The sequence below is a fragment of the Nannospalax galili genome, unplaced genomic scaffold (assembly GCF_000622305.1).
Source record: "Nannospalax galili isolate Female #2095 unplaced genomic scaffold, S.galili_v1.0 scaffold1206, whole genome shotgun sequence".
Taxonomy (NCBI): domain Eukaryota; kingdom Metazoa; phylum Chordata; class Mammalia; order Rodentia; family Spalacidae; genus Nannospalax; species Nannospalax galili.
This window is the reverse complement of record NW_008355162.1, coordinates 1,005,246-1,022,901: the sequence shown is the minus strand read 5'-3', so window position 1 is coordinate 1,022,901 and position 17,656 is coordinate 1,005,246. Positions and strand designations below refer to the sequence as shown.

The window sequence follows — 17,656 nt, the reverse complement described above, 5'->3', positions numbered from 1 at the left end:
TTTTGAAATCCATATCCTCTCCATCTTACAGATAGTACCATAAAGTCAGAGTGGCTTCTACATCTAAGAGCCAAAAGCAACAAAGAAAACTAAACTCATCCCTCCTGTCTTTGTTCCTCTCTCCCTTCCACCCCTCCAGCCTTCTAAGAGACTGGATCTTAGACGTTGACCAAGCAGTCCCCTTGCCTCACCTCACCCTCCAGGGTGTCTAGCACTACAGACTCTTGCCATCACATCTGGCTCTTCTCATTATATATTTTTAATCAATTATTCAAATTTTTATGTGTATGAGTGTTTTGCCTGCATGTATGTAGGTGCACTATGGAAGGTTGTTAGGCTGGGAACTGAACCTGGGTCTTCTTCAAGAGCAACCAGTGCTCTTAACTGCTGAGCCCCCTACTTATTTAATAATACCTCACAGTACCTTTTGGATTTTTAAGACTTTTTTTCAAAGTTTATTATTTATATGTGTATGAGTGTTATGCCTGCATGTAGGTAAGTACACCCATGTCGTGCAATGCCCGCAGAGGACAGAAGAGGCTGTCAGAACCCCTGGAACTGGAGTTATGGACAGTTGTTAGCTGCCATGTGGGTGCTGGGATTCGAACCTAGGTCTTCTGCAAGAACAGTCAGTGTTGTTAACTGCTGAGCTATCTTTCCAGCCCCTACCTTTTGGATTATTAAGAATCTCATTCTTAGGGTTTGTCCTTGGGTCCCTCTTTGATTTTCTTTTGCTGAAGCATCCCCATCTGTAGTCTGTCTTGGGCCCAGAGGTGGGATGAGCCACACTGGACTTTGTGCTCAGGTCTATACAGTACACCTCCAGCTGTCCAGGCTCAGCTGTCACTGTCTGCTTTGGTTCCTCATTCCACAGCCTTCTGAATTCATGGCCTATTTCTCAGCTTCAACATTCATTGGTTTTGTTTCTATAACCCTGCTGTTTTCCGATCCAGCCCCTGTATCCAAGCCTCCTAGCTGCTGTCAGACTTACCTGGAATAGTATGAAAATAATGCCTCCCTGAACATCTCAGTCATAACCAAAATCTAAAATATTTCTATGCAAAATCACTAGCTAGGTAGGTTTTCAAAGCCTGGTCATAACCCAACTGTAGCTGACCTTTGCTCACTCATCACATTCCCTAACACCCTTCCCTTAACTAAACCCTTTTCATATTTATTACTATTGAAGGTGCACAGCTAATGGGGCACAGGTGCCATAGGGCATGTGTCTCTGGTGGTCAGAAGACAACTTTCAGGAGTCAGTTCTCTCCTTCCACCATGTGAGTTTCAGGTATTGAACTCAGGTCATGAGGACTGGATGCAAGAGCCCTTCCCCCTGAGCCATCTTGCTGGCCCCTCAAATTCTCTTGTATATGGACCCCCAAACACTCATTCTGCTGCTTTCCCACATGCTGTTCCCTCATCTGAAGAACCTCCAGTTTCTCGACCTAGAGAAATCCTGAGTATCTTGTGAGGTGTGGTCCAAGTCCCACCTCCTTTTCTGTCAGTTGCAGATGGAGATCCTCCACAGCAGTCTCTTCACACTGACATCCAGCCCTCCTGCACCAGCTGTTCTGCTCCTTTAAGGAGTTCAAGGTCAGCTTGGACAACATAAGCTAGAAACCATCTTAAATAATTTCTAAAAAATTATGTTTTGCCTGCATGTGTATACTGACCACATATGTGCCTAGTGCCCGTGGAGGCAAGAAGAGGGCTTCAGGTTCCTGGTGCACCAGTCATAGGCAGATGTGAGCCACTGGACATGGATGCTGAAAAAGAGAACTTGGGTCCTTTGGAAGAGCTGAAATTGCTCTTAACCGCTAAGCCATCTCCCTCCTCTCTAGCTTCTTAGGTACTGCCCCCACTTTTGTTCCAAATAATGAGCCCAAAATGTATTTAAGAAATGTGTTTAAGAGATCCTTCTGCCTCAGCCTCCTGAGAACCTGGGAGCTGGGACTTAAGACAGTTCGATCACATCTGGCTTCAAAATGTTATTTTGCTTTGAATAGCCTCTTTCCAAAGCAAATAAGGCATATTAAGTCGGGCATAGTGGTGCACACCTTTAATCCCGGCAGGGGCAAGGGCAGGGGAAGGGGGCGGAGGCAGAGGCCGGTGGGTCTTGGCGAGATGGGAGGCCAGCGTAGTCTACATGGCGACTTCCAGGCCAGCTACAGAACCCCCCCGCCCCCCCACCACACCCCCCCAACACCAAACAAAAATTATGAACTGGGAATTGGCAGTTCCAAAACTGTCTCAAGAACAAAACCTTACTCCCTTTGGGGTGGCAGGTAATAACAGGGCTGGTTTAATTTAGTTAAATAGGTGATAGACCTGCTGATTTTCTCCCCTCAGTATTCACCAAACAAAATCGAAGCCGATCAGGAGGTCCAAAGAGGTAGTTAATCCTCGGACACTTTGAAAACGGAAAGTGAGTGCATTTTAAACGTCATTTTAAGTCACAGCACCATCCTTTCTTCTGTCTTGTCGCCAGGGCATGCCTAATCTTAACTCGGAGGGTGCCGAACTTGAGGTTGTATTTTTGTGACTAGACTGCTTTGTTATTAGAGGCCGCAGACTCCTGGGCGCAGGGCGATGACTCTGCAGGAACGCTGGCGCCAGAGCGCAGAGACGGGCGGGGTCAGCGGCCCCCCGCGGCCCGCACTTGCAGCTCAGAAGTCGGGTCCCACCTCCACCCGGGCTGAGGAGTCCAAGAGCCCAGCAGCTAAGCACAGCGGAGGCTGGGTCCGCATTTCTTCCAAACGCGACAGGTGGGGAGGCGTACGCTCGCTACATCCGGCGGCGTGCCCACTGCGACTCCAGGGCAACCCGACGCAAGACCCTGGGCCAAGCCAGCCCCGCCCCAGGAACGCGCGCGCCCGCCCGCCCTAGCCTTCTCGCCCTCCTGCCCAATCATCAGCCACTTCCTGCCTCGCTCTAGGCCAATCCCCACGCTCCACGAAGAATAGCCCTAGGAGGCGTATGGGAAGACGCGTAGAGCGACGGACGCGCCAACCAATACACTAGCAGAGTTTGCTCGAGGGGGTGGGGCCTTACGTTCGTCTTAACCACTCAGGAGCGAGGGGCGGACGCAGGGCTGGGCTTCGGGGGGGGTGAGACTTGCTCGTGCGGCGGCTGTAGCCGAGGCCTCTTGCTTCTGTGGCACGTGACGGTCGGGCCGCCTCCGCCGCTGTCTCCATTGCAGCGCGCGGCCAGGTGTGCGGGTGGGAGAAGGTGCGGGGGCCGCCTGTGGTCCCCGGGAGGCTCGAGGTGAGACGAGACGCCTGCGCGGGGACCTCGGGCCTGGGAGGACTCCGGGATGGGGGGGCGAGGCTATGAGTGCGGCGCAGCGGCTGAGATCGGGCGTGGCCGGCCCCTCGACGGCTGTGGGGTCGGGTAGGCTTTCGAGGGGTCCAGGCCCGGGAGGATGCGTGGCACTGTGAGGAGAACGGCCAGAGTGGCGGGGCAGGCCCGGGCCGAGGTGGCGGGGTCGGGAGGCGTGGCAGGTGCCTTGGGGTCGCTTGACCTCCGAGAGAGCGAACTTGTTGAGGTGGCTTTGCTTCTAGAGCTTTCTTAGGCCTGTTACTGGCTGCTTGGGCCACCTCGAGGGTTACCGAGTAACCCGGGAAAGGTAAGGAGTTGAAATCGGGCCTAGTAGTAAGGGAAGGTGAAGCCGGTCGCTAAGGATTGTAGAGCATTAGCGCTATAGGTTCAGCGTCAGAAACCCTGTAGAGCGAAGACTGGACCATGGTCCCCCCCTCCCCTTGCCCCCGAAGAGTAAGGAGAATGTCCTAGAACGTGTAGCGCTTGAGAAACTTTAGGCTCCTGTCCGGTCGGTGGTGGGGTAATCCAGTCACATAGTCACTGGACCTTAAAAGCAGACAAATCAAATCGAAAGCTCACCTCGCATATCTCACTTTTCAGTGAAGGAAACTGAGGCCTAGCAGCATGAGATGACTGGCCCAAGGTCATACGGGTAGTTGAATGGTCACGTTGGGGTTGAGGACTAGACGGTTGGTTTCGTAGTGAAGGTTACAGCCCTGGTTCAAGCACTTCATCTGCAAGTTGTTGCGTTGGGAATTAGGGGGAGATTTTCTTGCCTTTTGTGCTCAGTCCCCACTAATAGATACAACAATACCTGATGGCCTTGTGTTAAATTAAGATGTGTATAAAATGGGAGAGGGAAGTTTGATGTGTCAAATGTAAGGTAATAATTGCGGTGAGTTTTTGTACCGTGAATGCCTTGGTCCACTGTACTAACACCCTAATCCTTAGTGGATTAAGTCCCATATGCCAGGACCTGAAGACACATTTGTGACAGTAGGAAGTTAACTGCTGGTCATGATACAAACGATTGCTGGTTGTGGGAAGTTAAACAGCTTGAAGGTTGAAAGCTGAGAGGACAAAGGTGAGCCACAGCTTCTTTATTTATGCTGAGGAAATAGAAGATTCTGTTAAAAATTTTTTCAATAATTAGGGTGTTGTGTTTTTTAAGGGGGAAGAATTAGGGTGATATGTAAAATCCTTGTATATCTTCCAGCAGTGTTTGAGAGGCATGAAAAGAATCAATTCCTATGTTGTGCATTAGCTATAATTAAACTTACAGCAGAAGTAAAACGCTGTGTGGAAGTCTCCTTTGTACCAGCCAGGGTGCACAAAGGAGCCAGGTGCTGGACTATGTATGAGAAAGCTCCCAGGAATGGTGTGTTGTAATGAGCCATCCACAACAGAAGTTTTCTGACCTATCTGAAAATGGGTGTCAGCCAGCATTGGTCTTCCACCTTACTATCTTAACGGTTCAATGAACTTATCTTCCAAGAGCCATAAGGCAGGAGTATTTTGATAGAAGTTACTGTAGTTTTTGGCAGTCATACTATTGACATATTATTTAGTTGCAGGGTTCACTTTGCCCTGCAAGAGAGCTTTCAGGGGATGGAGTGGCAGTTGGTAAGTGTATCCTGTAGAATTCTGTGTCTGGCACAGTAACTTTGATTCCCATATCTTTAATGGAAATGAAAGTTGGCTACATGTCTCACCTTTGGATGACAGTTTGGATATGAAACTGCTTTGGAAAGTGTAAAGAACTAGGCAAATAGAATTGCAGCTCCTAAAAACTCCTAAGAAATAAAGTGCCTAAGCATGGATATAACTCGTATAATTTACTGTAAAACTTGCTAGGAAAGTGTTGATTAAAATGCTCTTTGGGGGGCTGGAGAGATGGCTCAGTGGTTAAGAACACTGGTTGTTCTTGCAGAAGACCCAGGTTCAAATCTTAGCACCGACATGGCAGCTGACAGCTGACTGTTCTCCAGTTCCAGGGGATCCAGTGGCCTCTTCTGTCTTCCGTGGGCACTGCACGACATGGGTGCACTTACCTACATGCAGGCAATACATGCATACACATAGGATAAAAATAATAAATAAAATATTTAAAATGCTTTTTTTATGCCCACAAATGTCAAGTGAGAAATTATTTTTAAAGAATTCAGAGAATTCTGGGGCTCAGTGGTTAGGAGTGTATTGTGTATTGCTCCTGCAGAAGACCCATGTTCCTATAACCCCAGCTCCAGGGGGACCCAGTGCCTCTGGCTTTGGTGGGCACTTGTGTTTACAGTCATATACCCACAGGCATACACACAAACACATCATTAAAAAACAAATCTGAGGGGTTGGAGAGATGGCTCCAGCAGTTGGGAACACTTGCTGTTCTTCCAGAGGTTCCGGGTTTGATTTGTAGCACCCACATGGTGGCTAACAACCATCCATAACTCCAGTTCCAGGGGAATCTGTCACCCTCTACATGCAGGCAGTACACTCATACACATAAACTAAAATAAAATTAACAACTTTTTTTAAATCTGAAAATATCTCCAAAAGAAATTTCAAGATTTCATTCAGTATTGGGGGTGTTTACATCTTAAAGCAACTTAGTTAATAGAAAAATGTTGTAGAGTACTTGCTTAGCTATAGCGCCCTGCCCACACAAAAACTCCAAATCCAAAAATATAAATAAATTAGTCTTTCTGTCACAGTGTGTTGCCCAAAATGGTCTCCCCCTCCCCCCTTTTAGTATTGAGGCTTCAACCTAGGGCCTTGAATGTACTAGGCAAATACTACTATTATTCCTAGTTGCCAAGGATGTCCTCAACTCCTGGGCTTGATTGTTCAGTCTCAGCTGCCTTATTGGGACTGTAGGAGTGTGCCACCATCATGTATAGCTAAATCTACTTTTAAATAGATGAACATTTATAAAATATAAAGACCATTGTGAGTTGGATGTGTTTTTTCCTATTAAATGTTTTAACTTTTAAAAAAGAATTTTACTACATTGTTTAGTTGCATGTCAGCCTGCATGCCTTTGTATGTACCATGGCATGCATGTGGCGGTCAGAGGCCAGCCTATAGATGTTTTAGTTCTTTGATAAGCTGTAAATGGAAAAACTGGAAGTACAAAAATACTTGAAAAATTGTGGCAGAAGTATTCATCATTTCTAAGTTTCTAATTCAGTTTCAAATGCTGTTTTGGAGCCACGAACCGTAGGTCAGTGGCACTTGCCACAAAGCTTAATGACCTGAGTACCATCCCTGGGACCCACATAGTGGTAGGAAAGAACCGGTTCTCAAAAGTTGTCCTCTGACCTCCACATGGGTGCCAACATGCATACACACACAAAATAGCTAAATGTAATTAGTGCTTATTTTTCCTCATAAGATTTTAAAGTATTTACCTTAAAACTCAGTTTTGGAACCATTAAAATTTGACAAGTAGGAATGTTAGTAATATCTAATAACAGTAAAACTCCCTACTAATATTGAACATATGCTGTAAACAGACACCTCCATAAGCAGTTTACAAATATTTTGCTTATAAAACACTTTTTTTTTTTTTTTTTTTTTTTTTTTTTTTTTTTTGGTCTGTTTGAGACAAGGTCTTCTTGTATCCCCAGCTGGCCTCGAACTCACTATGTAGACCAGGCTGGCCTTGAACTCAGAGAGATCCACCTGCCTCTGCCTACTGAGTGCTGGGATTAAAGGCATGTGCCACCACACCCAGCTCATACAACACTCATAAGGGTTAAGTTATAAGTATTGGTTTAGAGAAGAAACTGGGGCCCAGAGATTAACCCAAGATGATAGGTTATTAAGTAGCTGGCCAGGGATTGTGATTTGATTTATGGTGATAAATATGCCTGTAGCTGTAACCTTGGGCAGAATATGTAATTTCTCTCATTTTTAATTTCCTTATATTTTAAAATGGAGGTAATAGCATCGCTTGGTGTTCTTGTGGGGCTTATTAGGCCACCAAGGTTTCCTGCTAAGACTTAATTTTTTAAATTTATTTTATGTGTATGAGTGTATTGCCTGCATGTAGGTAAGTGCACCCTTGTCGTGCAATGCCTGGGAGGACAGAAGAGGCCATTGGATCCCCTGGAACTGGAGTTACATACAGACAGTTGTTGCTGGGATTCAAACTTGGGTCTCTGCAACCACTGAACCATCTCTCCAGCCCCCAAGACTTAACTTTTTAAAAAGAGTTGCTAAATGAAGGCTGAGGAGGTGGTTTAGATGGTAAAGTGCCTGCAGTGCACCATTAGGACCCGAGTTTAGGTGACCAGCACCCATGTAAAAGCCAGACACTGGTATGCATCTGTAACCCCAGTGCTGGCGGGTGGAGTCAGGTGGATCCCTGGAGCTGATTGGCCAGTTAGCATAGCCAAATGGATGAGGTTCAGGTTCACTGAGAGACCCTGTCTCAAAAAATAAAGTGGAGAGTGATAGACGAAGGCACCAGGTGCTGACTTCTGGCCTTTACACACATGTAAACACATGAATGCACACATGCACACCAAGGTATGCTAAATGAATGCATAGCTTACATTAAAAAATTACCCATTTGAGCCAGGTGTGGTGGTGCATGCCTTTTAATTCCAGCACTTGGGAGGCAGAGGTAGGTGGATCTCTGAGTTTGAGGCCAGCCTAATCTACGTAGTTCCAGGCAAGCTGAGGCTACAGGGAGACCTTGTCTCAAAAAAAAAAAAAAAAAAAAAAGAAAGACCAAAAAACAATTAAAAATTTCATCCTTGGGGCTGCAGAGATGGTTAAGAGCACTGGCTGCTCTTGCAGACGACCCAGTTTTGATTCCCAGCACACGCATGGCGGCTAACAGCTGTCCATAGCTCCAGTTCCAGGGGATTCGACAACCTCTTCTGTCCTCCATTGGTACTGCATGACATGGGTGCACTTAAACACATGCAGTCAATATACTCATACACATTAAAAAAAATTGAAGTCACTTCATTTCAGAACTACTAAGAATATTAGGGGTTTTTTGGGGGGGTGTTTTTTGCTATTCCTATAATTTTCATAAATTAGAGTTGAAGGGTTTTTTTTGTTTGTTTGTTTGTTTTTTGAAATAGGATATCACTATATAAGCTCTGACTGGCCTGGAATCCATGATACAGATGAAACTCATCCAGTTTTTGCCTTTGAGTGCTGAGGTTACAGGGCCTGCACCATGCCCAGCTTGAAGGTTTTTTTTTTTAAGCTTCTTTTTTTTTTTTTTTTTTTTTGAGACAGGGTCTCCTTGTAGACCAGACTGGCCTTGAACTCACAGACATAGATCCTCTTGCCTCTGCCTCCCAAGTGCTGGGATTAAAGGTGTGTGCCACCACGCCCAGCTTTTTTTAGCTTCTTATAAGAAGTAAAATTTCAGGCCAGGGAGATGGATCAGCTGATGAAGGTACTAGCCACACAAGGCTATCTACCTAAGTTTAATCCCTAGAACCTATGTAAAGGTGGAAGGAGAGAACCAACTTCAAAGCTGCCCTCTGACTTCCATAATTCGCTGACACACACCCAATAATAGATTGGATTTTTTTTTTTTTGTCTTTTGAGACAGGATCTCTCTGCAGCCCCAGCTGGCCTGGAACTCACTATGTTAGACTAGACTGGCCTTGATCTCACAGAGATCTGCCTACTTCTGCATCCTGAGTGCTGGGTTTAGAGGCATGCATGCCCAGCCTGAAATTTTTTTTAATTAAAAGTCTCACAAGGAAAGCCCAGATCCAAGTGGTTCACAGATGAATTCTACCAAATACTCAGAAAAACTAGCAGCAATCCTTCACAAACTATTGAAAAAAATGGTGGGGGAGAGACATTTTTAGGTGTTTCTGTGAGGCTAGATTTGTCTAGATTCCCAAGGAAAAGAAAGCTGTACGTTAGAGTCTCTTCTGAAAATAGACACAAAAACCTTCAGTCAAAATGGTAGCAAATTAAATCCAACAACATACAGTGCTGAGTAAATGGAATTATACATTATATGATAACTGGAATTTAACCCAGGAATATAAGGTTGGTTCAGCATTAAAATGAATATAATTTATCACATTAATAACCACACCATCCAAATAGGCACAAAATACCTATTTATAATAGGCACTCAGTAAATTAAGAATAGAAAAATTCAGGGGCTGGAGAGATGGCTCAGCAGTTAAGAACACTGGTTGTTCTTGCAGAAGACCCAATTTTGAATCCTAGCACCCACATGGCAGCTAACAGCTATCCATAGCTCCAGTCCCAGGGGATCGGACAGCCTCTTCTGATCTCCTCGGGCATTGTACGACACGGGTGTACTTACCTACGTGCAGGCAATACACGCATACACATAAAATACTTTTAAAAAATATTTTAAAAAGAATACTGCTTGTTCTTGGAAAAGACCTAGGTTCACATGGCAGCTAACAACTGTAACTCCAGTTCCAGGGGATCCAACAGCCTCTTCTGTCCTGTTGCACAACACTTACCTCATGCAGGCAATACACTCATACACATAAAATAAAGAAAAAAAAAATTTAAAAATTCACCAGCATGATTCAGAAAGGAAAAAATAAAAACAACCTCATTACATGACAAGATAAATAACAAAAATGCCAGTGAACTTGAAAATAGCTTAAACCCTAGTTTGAAGAATTTTTTAATGGTCCCTACTAAGTTTCTGTCTTAAGAAGTTTTGTCACCTTAATGTTTTTTATTTACATTTTTGTGTGTCTGTTTGTCTTTGGCCATGCATGTACCTGCCACAGTGCATATGTGGAGGTAAGAGGACAAATTTGGGAGTTCTTCTCTTCTACCACATGGGTTCAAGATAATGAACCCAGATCTTCAGGCTTGGTGGCAAGTGCCTCCCACTGAGACATCTCCCTTGTCACTTGTTCTTTAATGTTTGTTCCTAAGGTTGGCCTAAATTGTTTGGATTTGCTGAAATTTGCAGAAATATGTCTTCTGGTAAAAATACACTTAAGAGGATAGAGAAATGGTTTAGCAGTTAACACTGGCTGCTTTTGCAGAGGACCTGGTTTTAATTTCCAGCATCACATGGTGACTAATGACTGTAACTCCAGTTCCAGGGATCAACACTCTCTTCTGGCCTCTGGGCATTGCACACATGGGTGCATTTATATACACACAAGCAAAGCACTCACACACATAAAATAAAAATACATTTAGGGCTGGAGAGATGGTTTAGTGGTTAAGAGCATTGACTGTTCTTTCAGAAGACTTGGGTTTGGTTCTCAGCACCCATATGGCAGCTAACAACCATCTGTAACTCGAGTTCCAGGGGGATCTGATACCATCTTTTTTTTGTTTTTGTTGCAGATAGGGTCTCCCTGTAGCCCCCAGCTGGTCTGGAACTTGATATGCAGACTAGGCTGGCCTCAATCTCACAGAGATCTACCTGCCTCTACCTCCCAAGTGCTGGGATTAAAGGTGTGTGCCACCAAGTTTGGCCCGACCTCCAGTGGTAATCATATGCAGGTGATGCGTTTACATATATGCGCACAGAACACTCATACACGTTAAAAAAAGATTAAGGATGTATGGTGACACATGCCTTTGAGAGGCAGAGGCAATTGGACCTGAGTTTGAGGTCAACCTGGTCTGCATAGGAAGTTTCAGACCAGCCAGGGTTGCATAGTGAGACTCAGAAAAAAGGCAATGAATGCTGGAGAGTTGGCTTGGTGGGTCAAGGGCTTGCTGTGCAAACAGGAGGACCTGATCCTGGATCCTCAGCACCCACTTTTTAAAATCTGGGCATGGCAGCACCTGTATCAGTGAATTCCAGGTTCAGTTGAGAGATCTGTCTCAAGAAGTGTGGTGGTACGCTTTAGTATGACAGCCCTTGGGAGGCAGAGGTTGACAAGTCTCTGAGTTCAAGCTTGGTCTGCATAGCAAGTTCCAGGCCAGCCAGGGCTTATATAGTAAGACCATGTCTCAAAAAAAAAAAAAAAAGACATCCTGATGTCAGCCTCTGGCTTGCAGGGGCAACTGCACACACAGATAGCATATTTAGCTGGATATGGTGGTTCATGCTTACAATTTTAGCTTGTGTAAGGCTGAGGCAGGAGGATCATAAGCTCAAAGCCTACTTCAACTATATATATAGCAAGACCTTGTCTCATAAAATAAAAACTGGGGCCTGGAGAGATGGCTTAGTAGTTAAGAGCTCTGAACTCTGGTTCAATTCTCAGCACTCACGTGGCGGCTAACAATTGTCCATAATTCCAGGGGATCCAACACCCTCTTCTGGCTTCCTTGGGTATTGCAAAACACAAGCGTACTTAACATATATGCAGGCAAAACCTCATAAAATAAAAATTAAATTTAAAAATTAAAAAAGGGACTGGAGAGATGGCTCAGCAGTTAAGAGTATTGGCTGCTCTTTCAGGGCACTCAGGTTTGATTTCCAGCACCCACATGGCTATCAATTGTCAGTAACTTGAGTTCCAGGGGAATCTACCACTCTCTTCTGACCTTCACAGGCATTGGACAACATGAGTACACTTACATGCATGTAGGCAGTACACATAAAATAGAAAAAACATTTTTTAATTTTAGAAAAAATAGAAATGGGGTATTTGGGGCTAGGAATCTAGTTCTGTGATAGAGTGCTTACCTAGCATGTGCAAAGTCTTGGGTTTGATCCCCAGCCAAACTTGGGAAAACAGGAAGAGGAAATAATGCTCAGTGGAAGTCATACATAGATTATTATATGTGTATTCATCAATAATATGGGCTGTGGTCAACTAGATGGCTTGGCAGGTAAGGATGGAACCCACATGATAGAGGAGAGGACCAACTGTCAAGCACACACAAATCATTAAAAAAAAAATTTCTTTTTTTTTTGGTCTTTTTGAGCCAGAGTCTCCCGGTAGCCCCAGCTGGCCTGGAACTCACTATGCAGATCAGGCTGGCTTTGAACTCACATATCCGCCTTCTGCCTCCCGAGTGCTGGAATTAAAGGCATGTGCCACCACACCTGGCCACTATAATTTTTTTTTTAATTGAGCTTTTTTTGGGAGGGATCTTTTTGAGACAGAGTCTCCCTGTAGCCCCAGCTGTCCTGGAACTCACTATGTAGACCAGGCTGGCCTTGAACTCACAGAGATCTGCCTGCCTCTGCCTCCCGAGTGCTGGGATTAAAGGCGTGCACCGCCACACCTGGCCTGGGCTGTCTTTTTAGTTCAGGAGAATTCATAAAATAAGTTTGGGAGCTAGAGAGATGGCTCAGTGGTTAAGAGCACTGACTGCTCCTGCAGAGGACCTGGTTTTGGTTCCCAGCACCTACATGGTGTATAACAACCATTCGTAGCTCCAGTTCCGGGGGATCTGACACCCTCTTCTGACCTATGCAGGCATTGCACGACATGGCATGTATTTACATACATTCAGGCACTACACTTATACACATAAAATAAAAATAGTAAATATATATTTATTTTTTAAAAATACTTATTTTCATTTTATGTGTATGAGTATGGTGTAGGTAAGTGTACCTGTGTCATGCAGTGCCCTCAAGGACAGAAGAGCCCATCAGATCACTTGGAACTGGAGTTACGGACAAGTTGTTAGCTGCCATGTGGGTGCTGGAACTCGAACCCGGGTCTTCTGCAAGAACAACCACTGTTCTTAACCACTGAGCCATCTCTCCAGCCCCCTAAATACATATATATTTTAAAAAGTAGTTTTGATGGCCATAAGTGGTGGTGCACACCTTTAATCCAAGCACTCGGGCAGAAGCAGGCCCATCTCTGAGATTCAGGTCTACATAGTGAGTTCCAGACCAGCTGGGGCTACAGGGAGACCCTGTCTCAAAAAACAAAGTAATTTTGGTGGTAGAGCAGGAGAAAAATAATGCAAAGTAGAAGTTTCCATATGCTGTATACTGTTTGAAGAGTTAAAGAAGATACCATAAAATGGAGAAAAACGTTTTCCTTATGTAGAATTGCCTGGCTTGTTAATGTAAAATGATCCGTGAACACTAGATCTCTTGGTCAAGTATGTCCTCTGTGCTGGGTATGGAGCTCCATAGAGACCTTGCTTAGCATGTTCTACTTCAGTACCCTCCCTGTCATTTTTTGTGTTTAGGTTACCTGGTTATATACATGAATGATGTTACACAGAACTGTGCCTTTTCATAGCAGGTAATTGGGCCAGTGGTATTGTTGTACATGTCTATAAAATAGGGAAAGGAGGACTGGCAGTTAGATGAAGTTGGCCAAGGTCATACAGAAGCAGGAGAAACCAGAAGTTTTTTTTTCCTCTGACAGGTTGTGTAACTCTACCCCTTTTGTGGATAAGGAGGCCATTTCTCAAACATAAGTTAAAATCAGGAACTTCAAGTACTGGGAATGTTCCTTAGTAGCAGAATTCTTGTCTAGCATTCCTGAGGCTCTGTTTTTGTTTTTGTTTTTTTTAATTTTTGTGTGTGTGTGTGTCCCCGAGTGTTTTTGCCTGCATGTATGTGAGTGTACCACTTGTTAGTGCTCATGGAGGCCAAAAAAAGGTGTTGAAAACCCAGGAACTGGAGTTAGGTGGTCATTAGCCATCATGTGGGTGCTAGGAACAGAATCCTAAGTGTTCCTAACTGCTGAGCTGTCTCTCTAGTCCCTGACTCTGGTTTCGATCCCAACACTGCAAAATAAATAAATTGGAAAGTTCCACTTTGGGGATTTAGGATAATTCACCCTTCTATAAGGTTGACATGAAATGTGACTTAGGTAGGTGGTCTTGATTCCTCCTGCCCTGAGAAATAGGCCTTTCTGCTGTCAGGGCAAATTGGAAAGCAATCCGAAGTCTGCATGTTGTAAATACTGCTATATTGTCTTGGCTCTGTGTATGTTTGTTCATGTTTATTTGTGATTACAGGTAGATTATTACTTGATTACTGGCACCACTCCCCTTTTGGTGTTACAGATGAAATCTAGGGCTTTCACATACTAGGCAAAATGTTCCACAATTGAGCTATATAACTTCTTTTTGTATACATGTATATGTGAATGTGCTTGAGTGTCTGCATGTGTGCGCACTGGGGCCAGAGGGCAGCCTCAGGAATTGTCTACCTTGTTTTTAAAGATAGAATCTCTCAGCTTGAGGTTCGCTGACTAGGCGAGGCTGGATGGTCAGTGATTCCCAGGTGCATCCCAGGGATGCACCTCTCTCTGCCTCCAGGGTGCTGGGATTACAGCTTTTTACATGGGTACTTGGCTTCAAACTCGGGTCTTTGTGTTCAAACAAGTAATTTCCCTACTGAGCTATCTTCCCTAGCCCTCCAAACCTTTTTAAAAAATTTACTGTATTTTATTTATGTGGGTGTGCACACATGTGCCGTGGTGCTTGCGGGGAGGTCAGAGAACAACTTGTAGAATTGGTTCTCCTCTATCATGTGAGTTCCAGTGGTTGAACTGCAATGGTCAAGCCTGACAGCCAGTGCCTTTATACCCACTGAACTATCACTCCAGCCATCCAAACCCTTCTTTTAAATTTTTTTAAGTTTATTTTTTATTTTATGTGTACAAGTGGTGTGCCTGGGTGTATGTAAGGGCACCATGTGTATGCATTGGCCTTGGAGATCAGAAGAGTGTTGAATCCCCTGGAGCTGGAGTTCACTACCAGATGGTTGTTCACTACCTTGTGGGTGCTGAGAACTAAACCCAGGTCCTCTGCAAAAGCAGCTAATGCTCTTAACCTAGGCTGTTCATGAGATCACAGTGCAACTGAGAATGATCTTGAACTCCATATCCTCCTGCCTCAGCCTTCTGTGTGCCACCAGGCATCGCCCTGATAACCTAGAGAACTGAAAGCTGCCAGCAGACTATTTTAGTGTATCAGGCACCAGGTGCAATTTTTCCTTCAACCCTTTTGTAACACAGAATTTTTGCAGTGGCTAAGCATGTGATTGCTGGGAAATAGTCTTGGACTTGATAAGCCTTTTTTCAAAAGTTCAGTTGAAAAACTTATTTGAAAGATATGTAATTAGTTCGTTTCTCTAGAACCTAAATATTTTAGGTCCTTTACATTAAGTTTTGGATTATAAATCATGTGGTGGCATCAAATCATACTTGTGTCATGTATTGTTGGCTTCCCTAGTTTTTTTTTGTATTGTCTTCTTTGCTTACATTAGGGGGAAAAGCCATATGAAATTCAGATTAGTAATGTAACAATGTTTTGGGGGGGTTTTTTTTGGGTCTTTTTGAGACAAGGTTTCCCTGTAGCCCCAGCTGTCCTGGAACTCACTATGTAGACCAGGCTGGCCTTGAACTCACAGAGATCTGCCTGCCTCTGCCTCAGATTTTACACAGAATAAGTGCCTAGATTCCTACAGTATGTTTCAGCCCTAGCATGATTTGGGGGGAGGGGTTGGAAGTCAACCATTCAAGGTGGAGAACTGTATAAAAAGAAGCTTCTTATATTTTTTAGAGCAGTTACAGGTTTATAAAAAGGAAAGTTGTAAAGCCAAGCGTGGTGGCACATGCCTTTAATCCCAGCACCTGGGAGGCAGAGGCAGGCAGATCTCTGTGAGTTCAAGACCAGCCTGGTCTACATAGTACCAGGTCACCTGGGACTACAGGGAGACAGCCCCCCCCAAAAAAAAAAGTTGTTAAGAGGGCTCTCATAACCCCTGCACACATTTTCCTCTATTAATGTGACATTCTTATAATAATAGTATAATTAAGAAATCAGTAACGCCAGTTGCTAATACCGTAAATGAAGTCCATGCATTCAGATTCTTTTCTGTTAATAGGATACTACACTGTGTTTAATTTCCATTTTTCTTTAGTCACTGCTTGGCTGTGACAGTTTTCAGACTTTACTTGTTTTTGGTATTCTTAATACTTTTTGAGAAAAAAAGTGAGGTATTTTGTAGAAGGGCTTGTTGTCTCCCCTTCCCCCATTAGGATTGCAGACAAGGGTTTTAGGAGGAAGATAAGGGGTTAAAGTGCTACCCTTTATCACTTGTGTGATATCAAGATGTGTGTTATCAATATGACTAGACTTGTGAACATCAAAGTATTTGGAGTGTGTAATCCAGCACTACTGATTTTGTTGCTCAAACTGTTGGTCTTTGGCCTTAAGAGCCCTTTCAGTGAACTCTTGTATTCCTTTTGATGTTCCTCTAAGTGTTTTGTTGCCCACTTTACTCTCTGGCACTAGGAAATGTTTAGGCTTCTTTTTTGTGTTTAAGATGGGAACCTCACTGTGTAGCCCTCTGAGCGCTGGGATTACAGGTGCGTACTACCATGCCAGCTTCCAGGCTTGTGTTGCATATTTCCTGTTCCTTTCATAGAATCAGCCATTTCTTCAAGGATCCTTCTTTCCTTTTATTGGGAGAATATTAAAAACTAAGATCTTGGTATTTGGTGTGTTCATGGTTATAGTAATGTAGTTTTCTTCATTTTTGTGGCTTTTCTGAGTCAACAGCAAAGAAAGTGTATATGCATTCTAGCTGGTATGTACAGATATGAGTAAACATTTTTTATGTGATCTTCCATATTAAGCTAACCATGCTGGTGTCTAATTCTGCTCCCATTGTCATATGGATTCTTCTAGCCTTCTATTTGCTGTTAATTCCCATTCCAACAGAAAAAGAAGTTCCAGTTACTATTTACATGTCTGGCAATATCAGAATTGTTAGCCCATCTGCCCATGGGAAACAGCTCTTTCATCTAGCACAGTGATTTTTGTATGGTTCAGTTTTACTGAGCCCTTTCCCTTCACCCCTCAGTGAGGTTGTTTAATAGGTTTCTAATAACATAGATTATATTGTATATATCATACATGTGACACATACGTTGGTCATTTTTACCTTTAAATGAGCTTTAAATTTGTTTTCATAAAGATATGCCCTCTGCTACTTTTTTTTTTTTGTCTTTTTGAGACAGGGTCTCCCTTAGCCACAGCTGGCCTAGAACTCACTATGTAGACCAGGCTGGCCTTGAACTCACAGATCTGCCTGCTTCTACCTCCCAAGTGCTGGGATTAAAGGCATGTACCACTACGCCTGGCTTCTGCTGTAAAATTTTATGGGTTCTGACAAATGCATAATGCCATTGTATATCATAGTGCCATCCATGATCAAAGTATGAAGGACAGTTTCAACTGTCCTTTTCAACTTTTTAAAAAATTCTTTCTCCACCCAACATCTAGCAGCAGTTGATCTGATTGTTCCCTCACTAATCCTGCATTTTTCAGAATATCATATTATTGGAATTGTACAGACTGTGACCGCTTCTACTTAGTTAGCAATATGCGTGTGTGTGTCTGTGTGTGTGTGTCTGTGTGTGTGTGTGTGTCTGTGTCTGTGTGTCTGTGTGTGTGTGTG

At 43.9% G+C, this 17,656-nt stretch overlaps 1 protein-coding gene across 1 annotated transcript in view; it reads left to right on the top strand.

The window, feature by feature from the left end:
• The first annotated feature begins 3,084 nt into the window (after positions 1 to 3,084).
• Canx (calnexin) overlaps positions 3,085 to 17,656 on the top strand; it is a 37,628-nt gene continuing 23,056 nt past the window's right edge. Inside the window, exon 1 of the mRNA XM_008852257.3 lies at positions 3,085 to 3,267. The gene's annotated coding sequence lies outside the window, so the exon portion shown is untranslated. The remainder of the gene's footprint in view (positions 3,268 to 17,656) is intronic.